We start from the raw sequence: 17,839 nt of genomic DNA on the forward strand, positions 1-17,839 counted from the left end.
CTAACCACTGAGCTGTGGGGCCTCCAATGTATAGTAAGTGTTGTGTTTTGACAAAATATGTGTGTTTTACTTCCTGTTTCAAATGCCGAGCCAAGATTTAGGACTACGACGACGCCAACATGTGATTCGTTTTTTTTTTTTTAATATTTGGTTTATATTTGGAAACAATGACAGATAAGAGGTTATCAGAGCTGGGAAAATACTTAAAGCTGTTACAGGAGTAGACCTCTCTTAGTAGTGTTAACACGACATTACGGGTTTCAGCTTACGCATTAACAGCGCCGGCAGCTATAAAGTCGGTAAGCCCTTGTTAAAGTAGCCTCGCCTATCTCGACATTTGTGAAGCCTCTCGTCCGCATGCGGAAATAATGCGACATGTCGGACCTACCATCCGAGTGGCTAGCACTACACTAGCCGCCCCTCACTTTGACGTGCCCTGCAGGGGGAAAAAAAAGAATGCTGGCTAGATAGTGTCAGTTTCCATTACGACCTACGCCTGCCTTCCTAAAATTAGAGGGGGCGCTTGTGTAAACATTGGAGGGGACCTTGGAATTACTGCCACTAGGAAATGAAATATTCAGAAGAGGAGTGCAAGATTTTTGTTTTTGTTGGTTGTTAAAAGCAGGTTAAAACAGATCGTGCTGATTTGTTTGGTGTCATTTATCATTCCAAGCCAGGAGTGGGCAAACGAGGGCTATGCACAAATGGGTGGTGACTCGAATTTCCATTCAAGTTCATTGAAAAAACAAACACCTGCGATCAGAATTTTCAGATTTGAGTCACAACAAATCAAAGAATAACAGACGAGTTACGTGATTCCGAAAAGAGCTGCAGCACATTTGTTGACGTTTTATGTTAACTCTACATTAACCGGGTTCCTCTCGTCAGTTGTTGGCTCTGATTCTCATTCTGATGATTTTAATCACACCACGATGACTTTAAATAGCATCTTCTTGACTTTAAATGTCATCCTGACAACTTTAAGTCACATCTCAGATTTTCTTAATACTTTTACTTTTAATACTTTTTATGACGATTATTTTGACCTTTAACATTACGAATGTATTACGATGATATGAGTTCATGTGACAGAATTTGAATTCCAATAACTTGTAGAGTAGTTGTAGCTGACCTTTTTTCACTGGGGTTCACTTTTTTTTTTTTTTTTTTAACAAAAAAAAAAAAGAGTTCTGCCTCAGCAGCCAAGATTCTATGTGGCTCTGTAAGGAGTGAAGGAAGAAATCGCAAATTGAAAACAATGATAAAATATGTTGAAGTGAATGTTGTGTTGCAGAACATAAAGCAAAGATTTTTATCTGAGGAGACATACCTTGTGGATCACCTGGCCAATCAGCTGGGTCAGTGTAAACAAAAATTAAGAGTTTAAATTATTTAATATAACTGTACTTAATTAAATTGATTCTCACATAAACGTTTTAAAGTAATTCTCAATGTTCAGTAAGTTTCACTGGAAAAAAAAGATAGCTTCAACTTAATTTTGAAATGTCCAACAATTCCTGCCACATGACAAAATGGTGCTTGTGGGCGCCGCTTTTCAAACCAAGATGGCTCCCAATGCACAAAGGTAAGACTTCGCTGATGCAATGGTTTGAAATACAAGGCAGTTAAGTAACATCGCAGTGATGCAGTATTAGTATAAGACACTATCTTTGCCTACCTTTCCTTTGCATTTTTATCTTTGAGACGCTAGCCCAAGTTTTTCAACTCGGTAGATATGTTGTGCATCAAAATTGCATACCAGTGATACACGGTTGATGTCTCCACTCAAAATAAATTTAACTTTGGTATGTTTTAAAAAAAAAATCAACTTCACCATAGATCAGATGACCTTGAGGGTGTTTTGTATTTTTTTGTCTAAATTGAGGCAGACAGGACTATTTCAGACGTGTGATGACGAGTGCCATCTTGAATATTATTTTGCATGAATTTGTCTATACTTCAGAACAACCACTCACCTCACTTTAACAGGTTTACTCAGAGAGAACACTAAGGGCTGTATTCACCACTCCACCCCAGATTTAAGAATCAATTTAATCAAGTAGAAAGGATATGTTTATAGGTTCAAGCTGTAGCATCTGTTTATCTTTTGTACACATTTACGGATTTAATTGCTTGTGGCTGAATGAAGAAAAAAACCTTATAGTTGCTTTTTTTCGATGGCTGACCAGCCTATTTTCGTCCGTGAGTATAATGAAAAGTGAGAGAAATGCAATGAGCGCGAGACTGGGAGACGAGTGTTAACTGTGCCGCCAATATGTCTTTCTGCTCAGTATTGCACTGCACTGTGCTAGCGGTAATCAATGTGTGGCACTGGTTATTTATGGAGTCGCATCCTGACATAAGGGTAGTGCAAGGTCAAAAGCACAATGTACACGAGATTACAACACAGCCGCGCATGGTGACAAATGGATTGATTGCTACGGGTACGATTGGTTGATTTATTAAATTTGAGGTTTTTTATGTTTTTTTACAGTACTGTGAATTTCTAAAACTGTAGGTTGTCATTCTCTCATATCAATCATTATAGCAGCACCCCTTAATTGGTAGTGATGTCACTCAGTTCCTGTGTGTTCAATTTAATCATTACCGGGGTAACCTTGCGTTTCACTGTTCAAGGTAGCAGTTTTCTACATCTATTTTTATTGTTGTTCTTAAAAAAATGCTACTTTGTTTTCTTTAATTAAAAAAAAAAAAAAAGACCAACTGTAGGTTGTGTTTCTGTATCCCACAGACAAATCCTTCAGAGATGCCTCGGTGCCTCTTGGGTTTCGTCCTCTACCTTACGTAACGTAGATCCTGTCACAGAACGTCAGCCTCAGCGTAGCAGCATCAAGTCTCCTTTATTCTGACCCCGTTTAATAGGGCCGGCGACACTCGCAACCACCAATCAAATTCCCTCAAAAATTCCACATTAATGGTAAACCCAATGACATCACTGAGGTCCTGTAATGCTAGTTAATTCTTTGCATTCGAACAATATATATTTTTACTTAAATATCTGCATCAGGAAGAGCAACAGAAATGCTCAGATTTTTTTTTTTCGTCTATGTGAGATACAGTATGATTATTTGTTGCGAGGTGGAGTGAAGAAGGCTCAATCCGAAGCAATTTGTCACTGAAAAATTACTATATATCACTATCTACTCTTGCTCAGGTGATTGTGCCACGCCCTTGGAAAGAGAGGTGGCAGAAACAGGAAATGAGACAGATTCATAAAAAGCACGCTAAATATTATTCATCCTCCTATTCATTACATATAAATCAAATAGAGAGCAGCTCGCAAACAGCATTTTAAAAAAGACCTGCTTTGATTCTTGTTCTTGAGCGACGTTTGCATGGCATTCTGTTGCTAGGCAGCGTATTTACGGCTTAATCTGACCACAGGTTAATGATATCCATGCCTACTGTTTCAATGTCAAATAAATGTTTATTGCACCGTGTCCCTGGACCGAGAGTCAGGAGTAACAGGAAATGAGAACTCATTAAAAGAGCACATTGATGATTGAGAGACAGGCTTATATATTACATATTTTGTAAGTGAAATGTGATTCAATAAATCACAAAACAAATAGCCTATTCAAAATGAAATATCCAGCAGTGCAACAAAACACCTTTGCACATCATACATTTACAAGCCAATTTGTTGCTCGGCAGAGTTTGTAGGGCTCAATCATACCTGCTCCACGGTCCAATGAAAAAAAAAAAGCGGTAAATTCTAATAACGAAGGCCCACTGTAAACCAAGCAGTGTTGCAGAACCCGACTGAACTGTCAAGTTTTGTGCGTGTTTTGGAAATTGGTTTTCACGAGTGTTGGATCTTTCCCCACTAGTTTTGCAGTCTTCTTTTTCTCTGACAATTGCGGCATTTTGTTTGTAGTACGATAACAAATATCTGGTAATATAGGTGGGACTGTTTAGCACTGAGAACATTGGGGGCATCAGTTCGCCTGTTGAAGGTCAGTCGCCGTTTGTGGTGTGAGCCACATTTTTTTTAAGTGATTATCCCGTGAGGTCGTGTTTGACACCATTGCTCTGTGTGCAGCAGGTCTATTAGGCACATAGAATGCAAAACGGGGGTAGTGGCGGACTGTATCTGGACACGGAGCTGGAACAGGACAATTTAACCCTCCTAAAATATCCTGCTCATTTCACTTTTATGTGGCAATTTGTAGCTGGACAGAGTATGTGGGGCCCAATAATGGCTTCCCCAGGTGCCAACGCAATTGTCACATATGATCTATGATCACTTGGGATCATTCATCTGCTAAAGCATGTTTCTCAGAAAAAAATACTACTTTTGTTGTCTTTTTAAAAAATAACAGCGGTGACAGCTATTCATATAATGAGATTGTGCGCATGGGTGTCTGTGTGTGTGTGTGTGTGTGTGTGTGTGTGTGTGCGTGCCTGTGTGTATGTGTCGTTCCATCTGTTGGATTGGGTGGGGCTCTGCCCATAATGCAGAGTCCTCGTTGGTTTTGTGTAAAGAATATAATTGGCCACCTTTCTTTTGAGCCTTGATGGATTTTGATTAGTGGTGAATTAAAAACTAGTCCCAGTGTGGTAGTGCAAAAGCTAATCATCATTCATCAATGCTAACAATTCAAATGGGTGTTTGTGTATATAATTACTGGCTAAATGACAAAATGTGCCTGTACTCCAAATGGGAGTTTGGCAGCTGTCGGCCTGGTGGTGTGTAATGCTCCTTGGATCAAGAATTGAAGTAACCATCCATCATTTATTCCTTCACCTGCGTATATTGCTGACAAATAGAGCACCTTGCTTGGTGGCTCATTTGTCACGTATCAATGCAGTTCCTCACAAGCAGCGCTGTCAATGCGTAAGATTTATGTCCGTGTTCACCTGCTAATTCTGCTGCATCACTTGTTAACCTGGTGACGGGGACGGCTGCCAAGTGGGGGGTGAGTGGAGGAAATAAAGACCGTCAGTAATGGGGAGCAGACAGCTCACACAAAGGAATAGGAAAAGAAACTGTGTGATTGTGAGAGTGACCAATGATGAAGCGCTGAGCGACGGCATCAACACATTGTCCTACTGCATCAAAATAACATTATCATACTCCCCCTGACAAACTGCAGGCTTGCAACATCCAGCCACACAGACGCGCACACATTTTTAAGAATTTGGCAAGTCAGCTTTTGCTGCCCACCTGGCTTTTCATGTAAGTCACTGCGAGGTGAAATGTTATTTGTGCTGTAATGTAAAAATACCCTTGCTGACTTTCACCAAAGTCTAATAAGCCTTTCTTCTTTTTGTGCGAGTTAATACTTCTTCCTACCAACCAGTTCAGGGTGTACCCCGCCTCCTACCCGTTGACAGCTGGGATAGGCTCCAGCACTCCCCGTGACCCTTGTAAGGATAAGCGGTGAAGAAAATCGATGGATGGATGATTGACAATAAAGGTCCCCTTTTGCTGTTGGATACATGCAAGGTTCAAATCAATTTGCTACATTGGCCATTAAATTGTTTGTGATGATTTCAATGTAATATGTAAATTCATTGTATTGTGGGAGCTTGACTACTTTTACTTGGCTACAACTTGTTAAAAAAATGAATGACTCATTCTGTATCCGTTTATCATAGGAAGATATTATTACATTTAAACTCAAAAACTACTAGAAACATTTTCTCAATATTTTTTACTGGTTATTATTTAAATGCAAATTTGTATATGCAATGAACCAACAATTGTTTGATTATGGCTTTTTTTTTTTTGGGGGGGGGGGGGGGTTAATGTATTTCTTGGTGGACTTTCTTAAAAACTGCAGTGGTCCATGACAGAAAGAAAGGTTCCCCAATCCCTCACCAATGTGTTGGTATGCCTATGGTGCCATCAACACAGTGTGGCGTTGAAGCACAGCTCCTTTGTCTCATGGAAATATCTGACTTGCTTTGAAAAGCGACGCCGCAGTCGGATATAAATAGTTCTCCCGTAAAAGCTAAGAAACACTATCAAGTATTGATTTGCTGTCGGCACACATTAGTGCTGCGTGTCCCCGGTCACTCGGCCCGTGCAGCGCACAAGCGACCACGGCAGACGCTAAACTCATTCTCCAGTGATGGAAACCCACAAAAAAGTTCTATTATGACAGTTGTGTTTGCCGTGACATGACTTGAGAGTTGAACAATGTCGTTTTCGTACCAACTACGTGTTACGCTGTATTTAAATAATAAGTAGTTAAAGAAAGAGTCACACAAGGCTGTCATAAAGGAAGCCAAGCTGTGTGTGGCAGATTCCGTATGGCCAATTGTACGTATAGTTGAATGCCTTGAAGTGTAGACAAATTGTAATTTGAGCAAATAAAAAAAAATGCATGAAATGATTGACATTTATGGATGTCAAAATGTCTTCAGGAATGATGTCAGCATGTCACACAAGTGCATCTCACTCGACCTAATTTCCACCAGAATCAAAGAATTTAATAATTATATATATATATTATATATATATATATATATATATATATATATATATATATCTATATATATCCCGGGAAACCTATTCATTGAAAAACTCACCATTTTGTAGTTTTCATACTTATTCTCGAAATCTTACAAAATGCAAATTGATGAATTATGTTGAAGTGATAAAGCTGATTCGGAGAGACAAGCTTTGTATGTGGGGTTGCAAATTAGCCCTTTTTTTTTCCCAAGTTAAATCTAGTCTTTGGATGATTGTGTGCATGCATACAGTACGTGAAATTCTGGTGTATTTAAAAAAAAAAAGAAAATTTGTCTCAATCAGGCTAATTTCAGTGAGACAAGGAATTAGATGTTTAACGTTTCAGAAAGTTTTATCATATGGATTAATGTAGTAATTGGATAAACTGTAATTTTGATTTAATTATTCATTAAAACATACATGTGAGGTGGAGTTATTATTTTTGTTTACTTGGGGTAGGCATTCCTACTTTCTACTGTGGTGTCTGTGACTTTGAGCGTGTGGGAGTTCAGCAAATGAGTGTAAAATTGGCTGGCAAGCCTGTTAGCGAGTCTACATTTTTTTCTTACAATACATTCTACCTCAAGAAATGAGCTAACATTGATACGCCACCTTGCTTTGGCGACCGTAGATCTCCTTTTGTGATTCACTGACCATCCTTGTTTAGTGTGAAATGATCTTTCCTGGACTCTTCACTCATCGCTTCCCTCCATCACGCACACCAATTTCAACACAGAGTCCGACTGCACCAACATCTCATCTCAAATCTTTGGAGCTCTTTTTCAGAACTAAAACTGTTTTCATAGTTAATGAATCTTCCTCTTACCGCAAGTGTGCGCATTAAGTTTGTCCCACTGAAGATATTGTTGTCATTGTTGTCAGTGTTGTGTGTGTGACCCGGCAAAGTTCAGGAAATGCACATCAGCTTTTATCACAACTGCCATCGTAGCTGAGAATGTGACACGAGACTTGATTTGTTTGTCTGAGCAAACACATCAGTGTGGGTTTGTGAGAGGGTAGAAATAATGAGGAGTTCAGTTTGTGGTTAGCCATGCTAAGAATAAGCAAACCGAGTTCATCAAGGCTCCTAATATTGACGCTGGTGCTGAAACAAGATGATGTGAGACAGCCTTTAGAAATAAACACATTCACACACATTCAACATCAAACAAACGGGCTTATTATTTATGACTTAACCGTCACGGACTGAAAAGGGCAGCTCTAAGTAAAGGCAATAAAAACAAGCAACGCGTGAGAGAGTTACCCTTCTTTCATGAGATAATATAGGGGAAGCTCTAAAGTGCAATTTCCCTGAAGTTTGTAATTGAAAACACAAGAGGTCAGATATTAGTTCAGTGAGGATCTGAAGGAGGGGCTCAAGGGCCACATTTCATTTGTATTTAAATAATGAACTGACTGCTAGTTAACTTCTGTTTACACTTTCATGACAGTTAAGAATAATAAAAAGCTCAATCCACAAAGTCAACTCAACTTCAGTGACCCTCCCTGTCAATTAAAGAGCTGAGTAGTTTTACTTCCTTATAGTTTGAACTAGTTAATTTATTAAACGGGAAGTTTGCAGGTTTTCGCCTGAGGAAAAACATCCTACAAAAGACAGAAGGTGTTGAGTGAAGAGGTGTTAATGATTTGCTTTGCACACTCATAGCCAGACACCCGCACATCCCCAGACACACGCTGACCTCGTAGCTTGGGCTTCAGGAGTTTTGATGGAACTATCTTGGAATATCCTCCTCTGGGAGAAAAAAATAAAATCATCTCACATTTGCTAACAACTGGGCATACGTTTATCAAACAAAAGGCTGGATTTCAGAAAGCTGAGAGGATTCAGAAGCAATGCGGGTTTTGTAGCCTTTCTGCTCCACGAGTACATTTAGCACTTCTTTTGGATTTTGAACTGATTTTACATGAAACAAAAACACACATAGAAAAACAGATCAAGTTAATGTTATAGTAATTCTAATCTGAATGTCATGCTACCTATGTAGCAGCTGTGGCTAAATGTAGGTTTTTACTGTGCCAAGGCTAGCTGAGGATCACTAGCAGTGTAGTCACATTAACAACTTCTTTTCCACTTGAAGGACCGTTAACATGGTTCAAATTATTACTTTGAACATTGCCTCGACAGTTAAAGTGTTTATGAGGGTCTATAATACTATCTTCCCTATGGAGAAAGTGATGTGACCCAACCCGGAAAACTGGTTAATGAACTGCCTGTGTGCTTAGGGTTAGGGTCCACTTTATTTAAAAAATAAATAAATAAATACTCACCAATTCAATTCAAGTTGTTAAATTGGGGCCTGATTGTTACAGATAAGATAATGTTGAATTGTATCAGTAAAAATGGGTAGATATGTTAGTTGTACCTTCTGCCATCCAGTGGAAGAGTGCATTTCTGCAGATCTTTGTCACCGCCACAGATAAATGAACAAATTATTGTTTATATTAAAAATTAGAAATGATATTATTTGTAGTAAAGAAATAATACACACATGTACAGGCAGAGAATGCAACCCCCAACGCTCAGAATTGTGCGGTAGATGTGGTAACCACTAGCTCAACATGCTTCCCCTCAGCATCTATATTAACATAAAAATAGTTTGGACAGGCTCCAGCACTCCCGCAACCCTTGTGAGGATAAGCACCTCAGAAAATGGATGGATGGGTAGTTTGAAAGTTTAAAAGCAATATCCTCTGGACATGCTCTTTGAAAATAGCATGTGGCATTTCACTCACATGGCCCGCTGACAGCTTGCCGCCACGCATGCCGAGAGGTTGTGACATCACGGCGCTGAGCCGACGTGCGAGGAGCTGCGGGTGATAAGATTCATGCTCTGACTGTCTCCGTCTGTCAGGTAAGTCTACAAAACATTGAGGTCACCATGTCACATCGTGATGACTCTTTTTGTCATCCAGATTTAGCTTAATTTTGTTCACAACCCTTGGCAGCTATCCAGTCATCAATTTGAGTGTAAATATAGGTCAATCTACAGCATATACTCTTATTCTTTTTTTTTTTTTTTTTTGCCAGTGCATCTTGTGTGCATGACCTTTGCTGCCAGGATTTGTGTCCACAGTCGCTATGTGCCACAAGCTCACTGATGGCCATGTGAGGGGGGAGCGGGTGCACTTGTGTGAGCTGCTGTCGCTACAGCTCTACTATCATTGCCAAGGGATGGATAATACACTCTGCAAGACATATTGTGAGTTTTACACCACTGTATACTTACAAAACGGGGGAAGCAAATCAAAATGGAAGGAGGTGGGTGTCATTTTGCCTTGTCTTGAAATTTAAGCCCTTCGACAGGGACATGTCAATAAACATCTTTCCTTTCGGAAAAATTGTTCACCATCTGCCAGACGGATGCTGGTTGTGAAGTCTGTAGTGTATTTAATCCTGTTTACAGTCTACACAGTATTTCTCTTGAGGTATCCATCCTATCTACCCACCTAAATCACTGATCCAGCGATCCATCCATTTATCCTTCCAGCTATGCTTTCATGAATTTACAGTGCGTAACAGGACACGCTCAATACTGGAGGATTTACATCATAAACTGCAACCAGCTTCCAGTTTGATATGAAAAAAGTACATGCCCCATTTTTGGCTGCTGCTGCGTTTGGAGCATCATTATTCATAATGAAGCAGTTTATGGCACAGGAACAGAGATTGATGCAGAGAAGGCACGAGGTATTTGTATCGATTACAAGTTTGAAAAGTTACACACCGCAGTGCTGTATCATAATCCAAGCACAATACGGCGCTACAAGATTGCAGGCGACGAGGCAAACAGGTAGAATTCGGCTGAGCGTAGTGTCACCGGCATTAATTATTCACTCGATTCAAACGTCAGTGCAGGCGTATTTGAAGAGACAGATTACACTTCAACAATATTTGTCTGGCTGAATGTGTAATAAACTTGAGCGGCGTTGACTGGAGGCAGTAAATTTAGGTGAGGCATCATCTACATGCGGTTCATTAATTACACACAGTGATAGCGTGAGTCATCTCTATAGTAAAAAGAACATGAATTTTGTCCTTTAGAGATTAGTTGGGTTACCCACACCCACAGACCGAGCCCATATTGTCATGTATCACATCGATGGAAATTTTTATTTTACTGTATATTGAATTATAAAAAATAAGAATAAAATCTGCAAAATATACCAATTAAGGACTCTAATACAATAAAAAAAAAAACAACCCCCTGTTGTTATCCTTTGGCTAAGATGATTGATCACTCGGTTTAAAAGTTTGTTTTAGTGAAAAACCACCTTACTGCTACGACAATAAACAGGTAAGAAGTTGATAAATGCAAACCATTCCATCCTTTAATAATCTTTTTTCTTTAAACAAAAAAAGGGGGAGCAGGGGTGGAATCAGTCATACTCTTACTTTCCCAACCTAACCTCAGTCCTCTTCTTCTTTTCCTTTCGGCTTGTCCCGTCAGGGGTCGCCACAGCGTGTCATCTTTTGCCATCTTAGCCTATCTCCTGCATCTTCCTCTCTAAACCAAACTGCCCTCATGTCTTCCCTCACCACATCCATCAACCTTCTCTTTGGTCTTCCTCTCGCTCTTTTGCCTGGCAGCTCCATCCTCAGCATCCTTCTACCAATATACTCACTCTCTCGCCTCTGAACATATCCAAACCATCGAAGTCTACTCTCTCGAACCTTGTCAGCAAAACATCCAACTTTAGCCGTCCCTCTATGGAGCTCATTTCTAATCCTATCCAACCTTCTCACTCCGAGCGAGAACCTCAACATCTTCATTTCTGCCACCTCCAGTTCAGATTCCTGTTGTTTCTTCAGTGCCACCGTCTCTAATCCGTACGTCATGGCCGGCCTCACCGCTGTTTTGTAAACTTTGCCCTTCATCCTAGCAGAGACTCTTCTGTCACATAACACACCAGACACCTTTCGCCAGCTGTTCCAACCTGCTTGGACCCGTTTCTTCACTTCCTTACCACACTCACCATTGCTCTGGATTGTTGACCCTAAATATTTGAAGTCGTCCACCCTCGCTATCTCTTCTCCCTGTAGCCTCACTCTTCCCCCTCCACTTTTCTCATTCACACACATATATTCTGTTTTACTTCGGCTAATCTTCATTCCTCTCCTTTCCAGTGCATGTCTCCATCTTTCCAATTGTTCCTCTGCATGCTTCCTGCTTTCACTGCATATCACAATATCATCTGCGAACATCATGGTCCAAGGGGATTCCAGTCTAACCTCATCTGTCAGCCTATCCATTACCACTGCAAACAGGAAAGGGCTCAGAGCTGATCCCTGATGCAGTCCCACCTCCACCATAAATTCCTCTGTCACACCTCACCATTGTTCTGCTGCCATCATACATGTCCTGTACTATTTTAACATACTTCTCTGCCACACCAGACTTACGCATGCAGTACCACAGTTCCTCTCTTGGTACGCTGTCATAGGCTTTCTCTAGATCCACAAAGACACAATGTAGCTCCTTCTGACCTTCTCTATACTTTTCTACGAGCATCCTCAAGGCAAATAATGCATCTGTGGTACTCTTTCTAGGCATGAAACCATACTGTTGCTCACAGATACTTACTTTTGTCCTGAGTCTAGCCTCCACTACTCTTTCCCATAACTTCATTGTGTGGCTCATCAACTTTATTCCTTTATAGTTCCCACAGTTCTGAACATCCCCTTTGTTCTTAAAAATGGGAACTAGAAGACTTTTCCTCCATTCTTCAGGCATCTTTTCGCCCGCTAGTATTCTGTTGAATAAGTTGGTCAAAAACTCCACAGCCATCTCTCCAAATTGCTTCCATACCTCTACCGGTATGTCATCAGGACCAACTGCCTTTCCATTTTTCATCCTTTGTAGTGCCTTTCTGACTTCCCCCTTGGTAATCATTGCCACTTCCTGGTCCTTCACACTTGTCTCTTCAACTCTTCCTTCTCTCTCATTTTCTTCATTCATCAACTTCTCAAAGTATTCTTTCCATTTATTTAGCACACTACTGGCACCAGTCAACACATTTCCATCTTTATCCTTAATCAGCCTAACCTGCTGCACATCCTTCCCATCTCTAGCCCTCTGTCTGGCCAACCTGTAGAGATCCTTTTCTCCTTCTTTCGTGTCCAACCTGGTGTACATGTCTTCATATGCCTCTTGTTTAGCCTTTGCCACCTCTACCTTTGCCCTACGTCGCATCTCGATGTACTCCTTTCGCCTCTCCTCAGTCCTCTCACTGTCCCACTTCTTCTTCGCTAATCTCTTTCCTTGTATGACTCCCTGTATTTTGGGGTTCCACCACCAAGTCTCCTTCTCCCCTTTCCTACCAGATGACACACCAAGTACTCTCCTGCCTGTCTCTCTCATCACCTTGGCTGTCGTCGTCCAGTCTTCCGGGAGCTTCGGTTGTCCATCGAGAGCCTGTCTCACCTCTTTCCGGAAGGCCGCACAACATTCTTCCTTTCTCAGCTTCCACCACATGGTTCTCTGCTCTATCTTTGTCTTCTTAATCTTCCTACCCACCACCAGAGTCATCCTATATACTACCATCCTATGCTGTCGAGCTACACTCTCCCCTACCACTACTTTACAGTCAGTAACCTCCTTCAGATTACATCGTCTGCACAAAATATAATCCATCCGTGTGCTTCTACCTCCGCCCTGGTAGGTCACTATATGTTCCTCCCTCTTCTGGAAATAAGTGTTCACTACAGCCATCTCCATCCTTTTTGCAAAGTCCACCACCATCTGTCCCTCAAAGTTCCTTTCCTGGATGCCGTACTTACCCATCACTTCTTCATCGCCCCTGTTTCCTTTACCAATATGTCCATTACAATCTGCACCAATCACAACTCTCTCGCTGTCTGGGATGCTCAGAACTACTTCATCTAGTTCCTTCCAGAATTTCTCTTTCAACTCGAGGTCACATCCTACCTGTGGGGCATAGCCGCTAACCACATTATACATAACACCCTCAATTTCAAATTTTAGTCTCATCACTCGATCTGATACTCTTTTCACCTCCAAGACATTCTTAGCCAGCTCTTCCTTTAAAATAACCCCTACTCCATTTCTTTTCCCATCTACTCCGTGGTAGAATAATTTAAACCCTGCTCCTAAACTTCTAGCCTTACTTCCTTTCCACCTGCTCTCTTGGATGCACAGAATATCAACCTTTCTCCTAATCATCATGTCAACCAACTCCTGTGCTTTTCCTGTCATAGTCCCAACATTCAAAGTCCCTACACTCAGTTGTAGGCTCTGTGCATTCCTCTTTTTCTTCTGACGACGGATCCGGTTTCCTCCTCTTCTTTGTCTTCGACCCACAGTAGCTGAATTTCCACCGACGCCCTGCAGGTTAGCAGTGCCGGGGGCGGGCATTGTTAACCCGGGCCACGACCGATCCGGTATGGGATTCTTTAGATGAACGCTCATATTTGTTTGGCACAGTTTTTACGCCGGATGCCCTTCCTGACGCAACCCTCTGCATTTATCCGGGCTTGGGAATGGCCTACAGATTGCACTGGTTTGTGCCCCCATCGGGCTGCATTCAACCTAACCTCAGTCCAATTGAACTAAATTGAAGTGAAAATTTGAAAACGAGCCACCAATCCAGACCTCTGCTATTAACCATTTCAAGAATTAATGTTTTTGTCCACAAGGGATCTCAAATGCAACCCGCAAATGAAAACAGGACACTAAATTGGTATTATTTCTACCCCTTCTCAAAAGAAAGTGGAAGAAGTCCTCAAATTCTTCCTTTCAAACCAAAGTCAATGTTCAAACTGCACAAAGCACCAAATGTTAGAGGCAGACAAAAATGTGACATTTGATTTTACGACTGGCTATCTTTATTCAGCCTGAAATTGGATTGTTTTATATCTAACTTGTTGTGTAAACTTCATTGTTTTGCTTTTGAACTTTTGCTTCCTGTTTTTGCTCCCTGAAGTCATTCCTTGGTATTTAGACGAAGCTGACATTTTTTGTTTGTTTTTTCCAGGCTTTGTGCATTGTGTATGACCTCACTCGTGATGGTTTTACGTTCCATTGCATATTTCCACTTAATCTTAATACAAGAAATGATGATGTAAGGAAGTTTAAGATCCACCTATACAGGCACATCACAATAGATTAGACTCTATTCGAAACGCCCATTTATTGTATTTCAATACATAGATTCATTAAACATTTGCTTTTAGAGGGCAAATTCCTGCCCAATTTCTACATTGAAAATTAATTTGCATTGTTTTTTCTTTGTTTGTGTTCTAATATTCTAGTTTATAGCGATGGTCAATTTGGAGTTTTCATTTCCTGTAAGTTATAATCATCAAACTAATGGAATATTATATTTCCATTAATTCATCCATCAATCTGAATATCTACCAGTCCATCTATTCATCAGGTTTTTTTTTTCTAATTTGAGGTGTGGTGAATCCAAAATATTTGTGGAATTGACACCGTTTATACACTTGTGCAGTCTCTTGTTTACAAAATAATGAAAACATCTGTTTACCGATACATCCAAATTGGGGCATCCTCCATCCATCCATTTATTTGACCGCTTATCCTCACATGGGTCTGGGGAGTGCTGGAGCCTATCCTAGCTGTCATCGGGCAGGAGGCGGGGTACACCCTGAACTGGTTGCCAGCCAACCGCAGGGCACATCGAGACAAACAACTGTACTCACAATCACACCTAGGTGCAATTTTAGAGTGTTCAATTAATGTTGCATGTTTTTGGAATGTGGGAGGAAACCAGAGTGCCCGGAGAAAACCCACGCAGGCACGGGAAGAACATGCAAACTCCGCTTAGGCGGGTCCGGGATTGAACCCGGGACTTCAGAACCGTGGGGACAACGATTTCCAGCTGCTCCACCATTCCACCAAATTGGGGCACTAGACAAATAATAATCTCTTCTCTGCTTCACGTTGGTCATTAAATACGATGTCCACTTAGTTGAAAAGAAGCGCTTGAGAAATTATCAAGGTTGAAGTTTTTTGTTTTTTTTTATTCACTGTCTTCACAATACCTCCCTCGGGTATTTGCTGGTACTGCATAGCCACCAACAAGCTTCTGTAATTGGACCAAATGATGCGAAAGGGTCCTCTCAAACAAAGATTTAAAAAGTGAACGATGTCTCCGGGAACATTTTGCTTTGGGATCAAGTTTTGACACTTATATGGGCTCTCTTGGTCGCTTTAATGCGCCACGTTTTGACTCGACCCATGTTCGAGCTCGCTGCTGCCACTACTTAGACCTGCTGGTGTGTAAAATTGTCCACTGCGGATTTAAAGAAAAACATTAGCCCTGTGTGGCGCACCTAATTTATCATGTTTTTCTCTCCCCACTTCACATTTCAGTCGAAGTGGTTTATGCTTAGAACACTGTGACAGTCTTTGTTAGAAAAAGAGGTAATCTATGTTAGGCCATTAACAGTCAGGGCCATGGCGCTCACACCATCAGGAGGTTTCCCTCTTTGCTTTCCATCAATTGTAATGGCATGAAGTTGTTAGTCTCGGGGCTGCTTGCCGCATTCCAACCGACACGACTGGACTGTTGCACATTATACTGTGTTCTAAAACTTTTTTTTTTTTTAGTATATACTGTTTTGCAATAATAACTTTCCCAATAATTTCACTTATAGTTGGGGCTGAAAAGTAAAACGTGACAAGTCTCAAGCTGAAAAGTAGAGTCAACGAATGGGGCTGTCACCCTTTTCCTTGCCTTGCATTATTAATATTGCATCAGGATCCAGGGAAATGCGCTCCTTCCTTGACAACCGTGCCATTTTGTTTGTGCTTTCAAAATATATAATAATACGTACTGTCCTGTGTATGTGGAGCCTAAAAATGTCGTTTCCCAGGAAAATTCACTGGGGGTCAGTCATACTTTTCCCACTGGAGTTTGTGGGGAAGTATGCAGCAGTCACAAATGTAATAGCTGTTTGTAGTTCACTCATATTAGACATGAAGGACATGAACTGTCAACAGTGAAGATAAAAAGTTGTCACACACCTGCTCAAAAGCCAAGCATTTGTGAAAACTGGGGACTTCTTCCAACGTATAACCTGTGTAACTCAATTTTTTTCACATATTTTCCAATGTGTGAGTAAAAATAATTACATATTTTGGAAAATGTGTTTTGGAGATTTTGCTGATGCAAAAACAAAACAAAACAAAAAAAACACTTGCTAAAAACTGTTGGGTGAGGAAGCTGCGGGAAACTTTGCACTCGCACAGGATTCCTCACGCAAACCTAAATCGATCCTAATTGGTTTTCAGTGCGGGCTCAATTTTCCTTTGTTACGTGACTGCAAAAAAACCCATTTTTCAAAGTTGTGTAAAATAAAAACCTGTTAGGTCAAAGAACATCAGGAAACCTTTCAGACACAAAGATAAGGATTTACAGTATGACCCGTAAGTAGAAAAAGAAATTGTCCTTTCTGGAGGGTCAGTCTATCATGTAAAAGCATAGCTTCTGCAAAAATTCACATTTTTTAAGTTTTACATTTAACCCTTTGACCTTTGTCCTTCATTATCTTCTCATCTCCTTTCTTTCCAAGCATTATCTCCATCCTCTGTCATAAAGGAGTGGCAATATTGAAAAAGGACTTAGTATAAACCCTCAGAGGAAAGTGGGACACTTTTGTAATGAACTGGACTTTGAGGTCTTCTCTGTCAACATTTCATCTCTTATAATGAAATGCGAAATTGCTGTGAAGACATGGAGTTGATCTGGGGAGCTGGTGCAATCCCATTCTTCCACTCTCTTACTGTGCACCGTTGTTACTCCACACTCATATTTTTTTAAACATGCCTTGATGCCTCTGCTTGTCTGTTTCCCTTGCTACTTTTAGCATGTTTCTGGTTTGGCGGAACCATTCATAGTGACTTAAAAAAATCTTTTTATACGACTGAGAGTATTTAACGTAATGCGCTCAGATTTAGGAAATGGGGGGGGGGGGTGTCACGGCACTTTTCAAAGGAAAATAAAATAAGAAACACTTATTCAAGAGCAGCCACATCCAATGCACACCCACGACAATATGTACAATAATTTTCAAACATTTTACATTTGCATTTTTTTTGTCCAATATATCAACAATGTGTTTTGAAAGAGATGTTTTAATAAGTTTAAATGCTGCTTAAGGCCCTGAGAGGGGTAAAAATGTTATTTTTTTTTAATATGTCGTCTCTTTATGTTGAACATTTTCATCGACAGTGTGTGGCATCGTGTTTATCATGTCACTGCGACGCCTAATATCACATATCTACATTGTTATCGCTAATGTTATTTGCATTCTGAAAAAATGTATTAATCACCTTTAAGTTTTATCCATCCATC

General features: G+C 40.5%; 1 protein-coding gene across 5 annotated transcripts in view; it reads left to right on the forward strand.

Annotated features, from left to right (window-relative positions):
* Window positions 1-17,839, forward strand: part of drd1b (dopamine receptor D1b) — a 112,955-nt gene that overhangs the window by 48,484 nt on the left and 46,632 nt on the right. For 3 of the 5 annotated variants that reach the window (XR_009792457.1, XR_009792456.1, XR_009792458.1), the window contains 2 exons: window positions 9,251-9,354; window positions 9,531-9,818. The exons of 1 other annotated variant lie outside the window; for it this stretch is intronic. The gene's annotated coding sequence lies outside the window, so the exon portion shown is untranslated. Of the gene's footprint in view, window positions 1-9,250; window positions 9,355-9,530; window positions 9,819-17,839 lie in introns of those variants that run through there. One more of the 5 variants, XR_009792459.1, reaches the window with a different exon arrangement.

The sequence above is a fragment of the Syngnathoides biaculeatus genome, chromosome 18, assembly GCF_019802595.1.
Source record: "Syngnathoides biaculeatus isolate LvHL_M chromosome 18, ASM1980259v1, whole genome shotgun sequence".
Taxonomy (NCBI): Eukaryota; Metazoa; Chordata; class Actinopteri; order Syngnathiformes; family Syngnathidae; genus Syngnathoides; species Syngnathoides biaculeatus.